The sequence below is a fragment of the Elephantulus edwardii genome, unplaced genomic scaffold (assembly GCF_000299155.1).
Source record: "Elephantulus edwardii isolate Elephantulus edwardi_28Jun2011 unplaced genomic scaffold, EleEdw1.0 scaffold00239, whole genome shotgun sequence".
NCBI lineage: Eukaryota > Metazoa > Chordata > Mammalia > Macroscelidea > Macroscelididae > Elephantulus > Elephantulus edwardii.
The window spans coordinates 387,410-396,715 of record NW_006399989.1 but is presented as its reverse complement, the minus strand read 5'-3'; positions in this window follow the sequence as shown (position 1 = coordinate 396,715).

Sequence of the window (9,306 nt, the reverse complement as noted above, 5' to 3'; positions counted from 1 at the left end):
GAAAGAAAGAAAGAAAGAACCTGGTGTTCCCATTGAAAGTGGTTCCTCACATCCATTGAGGGGACCAGGACTTCTCTGCTGCCTGAGTTCAGATGTCTCATTTAGTCCTTACAGTGACTAGTTGTTTCCTGAAAGTACCTGAATGAGCAAAAAGGAAGTCTGTTGTTCCCTTTTGGAAGTGGTTCTCACCTCCGTCAAGGAGCTCAGGACTTCCATGTTGCTTGAGTATATGGGCCCCACGTGGTCGAGCCAGTCAGCAGGGTTTTCCCCAGTGTACCTGAATAAGGAAAGAGGAAGCCTGTTGTTACCTTCTGGTAGAAGCTTCTCACCTCTATCAAAAGGTCCAGGACCTCCATGTTGCCTGAGTTTTGGAGGTCCCACGAGTTCAGAGCAGCAGAGTTTTAACCCCAAAGTACCTGAATGAGTAAAAAGGAAGTCTGTTTTTCCCTTGTGAATTGGTTTTTCACCTCCAGCGAGGGCCCCAGGACCTCCTTTTTGCTTTAGTTCAGGGGTCCCACGTGGTCAGACCAGTCCACAGTCCCCCCCCCCCAATTAGCTGAATGAGTGTTTTTCCCTTCTGAAAGTGGCTTTTCACCTTTGTTGAGGGTCCCAGGATCTCTGTGTTGCCTGAATTTGTGGTCCTAATTGGTCAGGGAACTCAGCAGGTTTTCCCCCAAAGTACCTGAATGATCATGGATGAATCCTGTTTTTCCCTTCCGAAAGAGGCTTCTCACCTCCGTGATCAGACCACTCAACAGGTTTTTCCCTAACATACCTGAATCAGCAAGGAGGAAGCCTGTTGCTCTCTTCTGGAAGAGATTTGTCTCCTACCTCAAGGGGCCCAGGACCTCTGTGTTGCCTGAGTTTAGGGTTCACACCTGGCTTCCCCCCCCTGCCATAGTACCTGAATGACCAAGGAGCAAGCCTGTTGGTTTCTTCTGGAAGTAGATTGTCACTTCTGTCGAGGGGCCCAGGACCTCCCTCTTTCCTGAATTTATGGTTTCATGTGGTCAGGCTAGTCAGCAGGTTTTTCCTTAAAGTACCTGAATGAGCAAGGAGGACGTTTATTGTTTCCTTCTGAAAGTGGCTACTCACCTTTGTCAAGCGGACCAGTTCCTTTTTGTTGGCTGAGTTTAAGTGTCCCATGTGGTCAATCCAGTCAGTAGTTTTCCCCCCAAAGTACCTGTATGAGTAAGGAGGAACCTGTTCCCTTCTTGATGTGGCTTCTCACCTCCGTAGAGGAGCCCAGGATCTTCCTATTGCCTGAGTTTAGGGGACTGGCATGGTCAGACCAGTCATAAGTCTATTCCCCAAAGTACCTGGATGAGCTAAGAAGAAGCTTGTTGTTTTTTCTGGAAGTAGCTTCTCACTTTCCTTGAGGACCCAGGACCTCGCTGTTTCCTGAATATAGGGGTCCCATGTGGTCTGGCCAGGCAACAGCTTTCCCCCCACAAAGTACCTGAAAGATCAAGGGGGAAACTTGTAGTTTACTTAAGAAAGTGGCTTGTAGCCTCCATTGAGGAGTCCAGGACATTCTTCTTGCCTTAGTTTAGGGGTCCCACGTGGTCAGGCCAGTCAGTATTTCCCCCCTCCCCCAAATTACCCGAATTACCAAACAGGAAGCCTGTTCTTCCCTTTTGGAAGTGACTTCTCACCTCCCTCTTGGGGCCCAGAGCCTTGTGTTGTCTGAGTTTAGTGGTCACACGTGGTCAGGGTCAGTGAGCAGTTTTTCCCTTAAACTAAAGAGCAATTAGGAAGCCTGTTGTTCTCTTCTGGAAGTGGCTTCTTAACTCTGTTGAGGGACCCAGGACCTCCCTGTTGCCTGAGTTTAGAGGTCTCTCGTTTTCATGCCAACAGGAGTTGTACCCATGAAGTACCTGAATGAGCAATGAGGAAGACTATTTCTCCCTTCTGGATGTCGCTCCTCACTTCTATTGAGGTCCCCAGGAAATCCCTGTGCCTGAGTTTAGGGGTCACACGTGGTCAGGCCAGCCAGTAGTTTTCCCCCAAAAGTACCTTAATGAGCAAAGAGTTAGCCTCCTGTATGTTGCTTCTTACTTCTGTCGAGGGGCTGAGGACCTCCCTGTGGCTCAAGTTTTGCAGTCCCATGGTCAAGCTAGACAGTAGTTTTCCCCCCAGTGTACCTGAATGAGCAAGGGGGAAGCCTCTTGTTCCCTTCTGGAAGTAGATTCTCACCTCCATTGAGGGGCCCAGGACATACCTGTTGCCTGAGTTTAGGGGTCCCACGTGGTCAAGCAAGTCAGCAGGTTTTTCCACAAAGTTCCTGAATAAGCAAGGAGGAAACCTCTTGTTCATTCTGGAACTGGCTTCTCACCTGGGTTGAGGGGCCCAGGGCCTCACTGTTACCTTAGTTTACAGGTCCCACGTCATCTGGTCAGTCAGCAGTTTTTACCCCAAAGTACCTGAATGAGTAAGGATGATGCCTGTTGTTCCCTTCTGGAAGTGGTTTCTCAACTCTATTGAGGGACACAGTACCTCCCTGTTGCCCAAGATTAGGATTCCCGTGTGATCAGGCCAGTCAGCATTTTCTCCCCAAAGAACCTAAATGAGCAAGGGGGAAGCCTGTTGTTCCCCTCCAGAAGTGGATTCTCACCTTGGTGGATTGGCCCAGGACCTCCCTGTTTCTCGAGTTTAGGGGTCCCTCATGGTCTGGCCAGTCAGCAGTTATTTCCCCAAAGTAACTGAATGAGCAATGAAGAAGCCTGTTGTTCCCTTCTGTAAGTGGCTTCTCACCTCCTCTGAGGGCCACCAAACCTCCCTGTTTCCTGAATTTAGTGGTTCCATGTGGTCAGGCCAGTCAGCAGTTTCCCCCAAAGTACCTTAATGAGCAAAGTGGAAGCTTGCTATTCCCTTCTGGAAGTGGCTTCTCACATTTGTCAAAGGGCCTAGGACATCTCTTTGGCCCAAGTTTAGCAGTCCCACATGGTCAAGACAGTCAGCAGTTTTTTCCCCCTAACGTACATGAATGAGCAAGGGGGAAGCCTCCTGTTTGCCTCTGGAAGTGACTTCTCAACTCCGTTGATTGGCACAGGACTTCGCTGTTTCTCTAGGTTAGGTGTCCCACGTGTCAAAGTGGCTTCTCACCTCCATCGAGGGTCCCATTAACTCCCTGTTGCCAGAGTTTAGGGGTCTCATGTGGTCTAGCTGGTTAGCAGCTTTCCTCCCCCCCCCAAAGTACCTGAATGACCGAGGAGGAAGCTTGCTATTCCCTACTGGAAGTAGCTTCTCATCTCCACTAATGAGCCCAGGACCTCCCTGTTGCCTGAATTTAGGGGTCCCTCGTGGTCAGGCCAGTCAGCAGTTTTTTTCCCAAGTACCCAAATGAGTAAGGAGAAAACTGTTGTTCCCTTCTGGAAGTGGCTGCTCACCTCCATCAAAGGGCCCAGGACATCCGTGCTTTCTGAGTTTAGTGTTCCCACGTGATCAGGCCAATCAGCAGTTAGCTCCTGAAAGTACCAGAATGAGCAAGGAGAAACCTCTTGTTTGACCCTGGAAGTGGCTTCTCACCTCCATTGATTGGTCCAGGGCCTCACTGTTTCTCGGGTTTAGTGGTCCCACGTGGTCAGGCCAGTCAGCAGTTTTTTCCCCAGAGTACCTGAATAAGCAAAGAGGAAGCCTGTTTTTCCCTTCTGGAATTTTCTGCTCACTTCCGTCAAGAGCCCAAGGACCTATTTCCGGAATTTAGTGGTCCCACGTGGTCAGGGTAGTCAGCAGTTTTCCCCCAAAGTACCTGAATGAGCAAGGAGGAAGCCTGTTGTTCCCTTTTGGAAGTGGCGTCTCACCTTGGTTTATGGCCCCAGGACCTGCTTCTGGCCTAAGTTTAGGGGTCCCACGTGGTGAGGCCAGTTAGCAGTTTTTTCTCCAAAGTACCTGAATGAGCAAGGAGGAAGCCCGTAGTTCCCTACTAGAAGTGGCTTTGCACCTCAATCAACGGGCCCAGGACATCCCTGTTTCCTGAGTTTAGAGGTCCCTTGTGGTCCAGCCAGTCAGAAGGTTTTCCCAAAGTACATGAATGACCAAGGAGGAAGCCTGTTGTTCCCTTCTCAAAGTGGTTTCTCACCTCTGTTGAGGGACCCAGACCTCCCTGTTGCCTGAGTTTAGGGGTCCAACATGGTCAAGCCAGTCAGCAGTTATTTCCCCACTGTACCTAAATGAGTAAGTGCGACCCCTCTTTTTCCCTTCTGGAAGTGGCTTCTCACGTCTGGTGAGGGGCCCAGGACCTCCCTGTTTCCTGAATTTAGGGGTCCCCCTGGTGAGGCCACTTAGCAGCTTTCCCCCCAAAGTCCCTGAATGAGCAAGGAGGGAACCTGTTGTTTCCTACTAGAAGTGGCTTCTCACTTTCATCAATGGGCACAGGCGATCCCTGTTGCATGAGTTTTGGGGTCCCTCGTAGTCCGGCCAGTCAGCAGGTTTCCCCCAAAGTGCATGAATGACCAGGGAGAAAGCCTATTGTTCCCTTCTCAAAGTGGCTTCTTACCTCCGTTGAGGGACCCAGACCTCCTTGTTGCCTGAGTTTAGGGGTCCTATGTGGTCAGGCCAGTCAGCAGTTATTTCCCCACTGTACCTTAATAAGTGCGACCCCTCTTTTTCCCTTCTGGAAGTGGCTTCTCACATCTGTTGAGGGCCACAGGACCAATCTTTTGCCCGAGTTTAGAGGTCCTACATGGTCAGGCCCTTGAGCTGTTTTTTCCCCCCAAATTACCATAATGAGCTTGGAGGAAGCCTGTTGCCTGTTGTTCCCTTCTGGATGTGACTTCTCACATCCGTCAATGGATCCAGGACCTGCTTGTTGCCTGAGTTTAGGGGTTTCACGTAGTCAGGCCAGTCAACAGTATTTTCCCCAAAGGCCTGAATGAACAATGAGGAAGCCTGTTGTTCCCTTCTAGAAGTGGTTTCTCACCTCCATCGAGGAGCCCAGGACTTTCCTGATGCCTGAGTTTAGGTGTTGCACGTGGTCAGGCCAGACAGCAGTTTTCCCCCAAAGTACCTGAATGAGAAAGAAGGAAGTTTGTTGTTCCCCTCTGAATGTGGCTTCTCACCTCTGTCGAGGGGTCCAGGACCTCCCTGTTGCCTGAGTTTAATGGTCCCATGTGGTAAGGCTAGTCAGCAGTTTTTCCTCAAATCACCTGTATGAGCAAAGAAGCTTGTTGTTCTCTTCTGGAAGTTGCATCTCACCTCTGTAGAGAGGCCCACGACCTCCCTGTTGCCTGAGTTAAAGACCTGTTCGTGGTCAAGCTGGTAAGTAGTTTATTCCCCTAAAGTACCTAAATGAACAAGGGGTAATTGTTCCCTTCTGGAAGTGGCTTCCCACCTCTGTCGAGGGCCACAGAACCTCCCTTTTGCCTGAGTTTAGAGGTCGCACATGGTCAGGCCAATGAGCTATTCCCCCCCCCCCAAATTACCAGAATGAGCATGGAGGAAGCATGTTCTGTACTGGAAGTGGCTTTTCACATCCATTGATGGGACCAGGATCCGCCTGTTGCCCAAGTTAAGTGGTTTTACGTGGTCAGGCCAGTCAACGGAATTTTCCCCAAAGTACCTGAATGAGCAAGGAAGAAGCCTGTTACTCCCTTCTGCAAGAGGCTTTTCACATTTGTTGAAGACCCCACGGCCTTCCTCTGGCCTGTGTTTAGGAGTCCCACGTGGTCAAGCTAGTCAACAGTTTTCCCCTCAAATTACCTTAATGAGCAAGGAGGAAGCCTGTTGTTCCTTTCTGGACGTGGTTTGTCACCTTATTCGAGGGGTCCAGGATCTTCCTCTGGCCCGAGTTTAGGGGTCTCACGTGGTCAGGCCTGTCAGTAGTTTTCCCCCAAAGTACCCGATGAGCAAGGAGGAAGCCTATTGTTCCCTTCTAAAAGTGGCATCTCGCCTAACTCGAGGGGCCAAGGACCTCCCTGTTGACTGAGTTTAGGGGTTTCACCTGGTCAGGCCAGTCAGCAGTTTTTTTCCCCAAAAGTACCTGAATGAGCAAGTAGGAAGCCTGCTGTTCCCTTTTGGAAGTGGATTCTCATCTGTGATAATGGGCCCAGGACCTCCTTGTTGCCTGTTTATAGGGTTCCCAAGTGGTCTAGTCATTCAGTAGTTTTTTTCCTGAAAAAACCTGAATGAGCAAGGAGGAAGCCTGTTGTTCTCTTCTAAAAGTGGCATCTCACCTCACTAGAGGGGCCAAGGACCTCCCTGTTGTCTGAGTTTAGGGGTCGCACCTGATCAGGCCAGTCAGCAGTTTCCCCCCCCCCCCACCCAAGGTACCTGAATGAGCAAGGAGGAAGCCTATTTTTTTCCCTTCTGGAAGTTTCTACTCACCTCTTCTGAAGGCCCCAGGACCTTCTTATTTCCTGAGTTTAGTGGTCCCTCACGGTCAGGCAGCCAGCAGTTTTTCCTGCAAAGTACCTGAATGAACAAGGATGTAGCCTGTTTTTCCCTTCTGGAAGTCGCTTCTCACCTCTGTCGAGGGGCCCATGACCTCCCTGTTGCCTGAGTGTAGGGGTCTCATGTGGTTATGACAGTCAGCAGTTATATCCCCAAAGTACCTGAATGAACAAGGAGGAAGTCTGTTGTTCCCTTCTGGAAGTTGCTTCTCACCTCTGTCGAGGGGCCATGGTCATCCCTGTTGCCTGAGTTTAGGGGTTTCATGGGGTCAAGAGAGTCAGCATTTCTCCTCCCCCCCAAAGTACCTGAATGATCAAGAAGGAAAACTCTTGTTCCCTTCTGGAATTGCTTCTCACCTCCGTCAAAGGGCCCAGGACCCACTTGGTTAGGCTTATTTATTTAAAACTTGGTTGGCCCCTGACTAAGTCCCCAATTTGGAGGTTTATGTGTGAAGCAATTGGATTCTGGAGTTTAGGTTCTCTTGTTTCAGTTGAAAATAGGGTGTAAAGTGTTTGTAGTATTTTCTTTTTTAATTCACAACTGTGTGTGAGCTGACTGGTTACCTGGATTGACTGGATTTAGCTAACAATCACCTGTGGTTTTGAAAACACTTGTTGATGTCAATCAGGACCTGGTGGGTGCCTCTGTATATAAAAGTTGTTTGGGATCTGACTATGTCTATTTGAAGGCTGATAAGTGAAGCAGTTGGATTCTGGAGGTTAAGTGCTCTTCTTTTAGTTGAAAGTCAGGTGTAACCTCTTTGCTCATTTATTTTTTTAAATTTTGTTTCATGTACAATCATGGTGAGCTGATTGGTCTCCTGGATTAAATGTATTTAACTAAAAAACATCTGTGGGCTTGAAGCCTCTTTTTGAAGTCACTCAGGACCTGGCAGGTGAGCCTTTGTATTTAAAAGTTGGTTGGGCCCTAACTCTCCCATTTGGAGGCTCATGTGTTAAGTAGTGGATTCTGGAAGGTGGATATCCTTGTTTCTTTGAAAGTTGGGTGTAAACTGTTTGGTCTCCTTTTAAAATTATTTCATTCACAATCGTGTGTGAGCTGATTGGTTATCTGGATTTACTGGATTTAGCTAGCAACCAGCTGTGGCTTTGAAGACTCTTGTTGATGTCAATCAGAACCTCGTGTGTGGGCCTTTGTAATTAAAAGTCAGTTGGGCCCTGGCTTAGTTTTCAATTTGGAGGCTCATCAGTGAAATATTTGGATTCCGGAGGGTTGTTGTTGTGTTGTTGTTAAGTGCCTTCGAGTCACAGGTGACTCATAGCGACCCAATGAAGGAGAGTCCTCAACGCTTGGGTGCCTTTCATCCTCTCTCCAGGTTCATAGGTTTTCTGGAGGCAAGCTATTACAGAAGTGGATGCCACTCCTCCTTCCAAGCTTGTTTTAATTGTGGAGCTCCACCCCACTCTCTCTCCGCATTGGGTAACCAACCATTAACGCATTTGACACATTAGTGTTACAGTGTTCAGCCTCACAGCAACCACAAGTTACCACTGTACGGCAAGTGGACACACCAGGGCGATATGACCTAGAGGAATGTCTGAACAAAAACAATGAAAGGCCCGAGGGCCGCGGATTAAAAGTCACACACCTTTGGCTTGGTACCATTGCTTTCTGTCCACTGGGCCAGCTGATCTCTCTCTCTACATTGATGTTTCTGTTGTTAAGTGCCTTCGAGTCACAGGCGACTCATAGCGACCCTATGAAGGAGAGTCCTCAATGCTTGGGTGCCTTTCTTGTTTTTTCTTTTACTGTATATATTTTCAGTTGTTGCCCTGAAATTATAATTAATATCTTAATTTAGAACAATTTAGTTCGGAATAATATCAGAACTGTTTCCTCCCCTACTTTGTGCTGTTATTGTCATATTCATTGTATACATTCTATGCCCATCAACACGAATTCCATAGCTTTGTCTTTAGATAGATGTCTTTTATAGTAGACAAGGTTTTAATAAAAACTCTATTTATAGTGTCTTATGTAGTTACATCTTCTTGTTGTTGTTGTTGTTGTTATGTGCCATCGAGTCGCTTGCAACTCATCGCAACCCTATGTACAAGAGCCCTAAATGCTGTTCTCTCCTGTGCCAACCTCTCCATCTCAAACACACTCATTCCCACCACTCCGGTCACAGAATCAATCCATCTTATCGAAGGTCTTCCTCTCCTGTGCCGCCCCTCCGCTCTGCCAAACATGTTGTCCCTCTCCAAGGACCAGTCCCTCCTTGCAACATGCCCAAAGTATGTCAGACGAAGTTTCAGTAGGTTCCCTTGTTTTAGTTGAAAGTGGGAGGGTATACTGTTTGGTCCTTTTGGGTTTTCTTGGTGGCTTTTGTTTTGGGTTGGCTTTTTTTTTTTTTTTTTACTCACAATCATGTGTGAGTTGATTGGTCCCCTGGACTTATTTTATTTAGCTAACAATCATATGTGGGATAGAAACATCTTGTTGAAGTCAACAGGGCGGGCCTTTGTATTAAAAATTGGCTGGGATCTGACTAAGTCTCCAGGTTGGCTATGATAAACATCTTCCAAGTAAAACTAATAGCAAATATTTTCTCATTATTCATGAATTTAATTTGAATTAATCTACTTACTGGAATTTACTACATAACTTGGGAGAGGCTGGAGAACATTATGCTGAATTAACAAACTCAGTCTCTTCTCATAAGGACAAATACTGCATAAGACCATTATTGTTAAAATTGTTGTTGTTTGTTGTTATGTGCCGTCGAGTCGTTTGCTACTCATAGTGACCCTATGCACAACAGCCCTAAACCCGGCTCTATCCTGCGCCAACTGACATGCCCATCCTGATTATCCCAGTCACCGAATCAATCCATCTCATAGAGGGTCTTCCCCTCCTGTGCTGTCCCTCCACCCTCCCAAGCATGATGTCCCT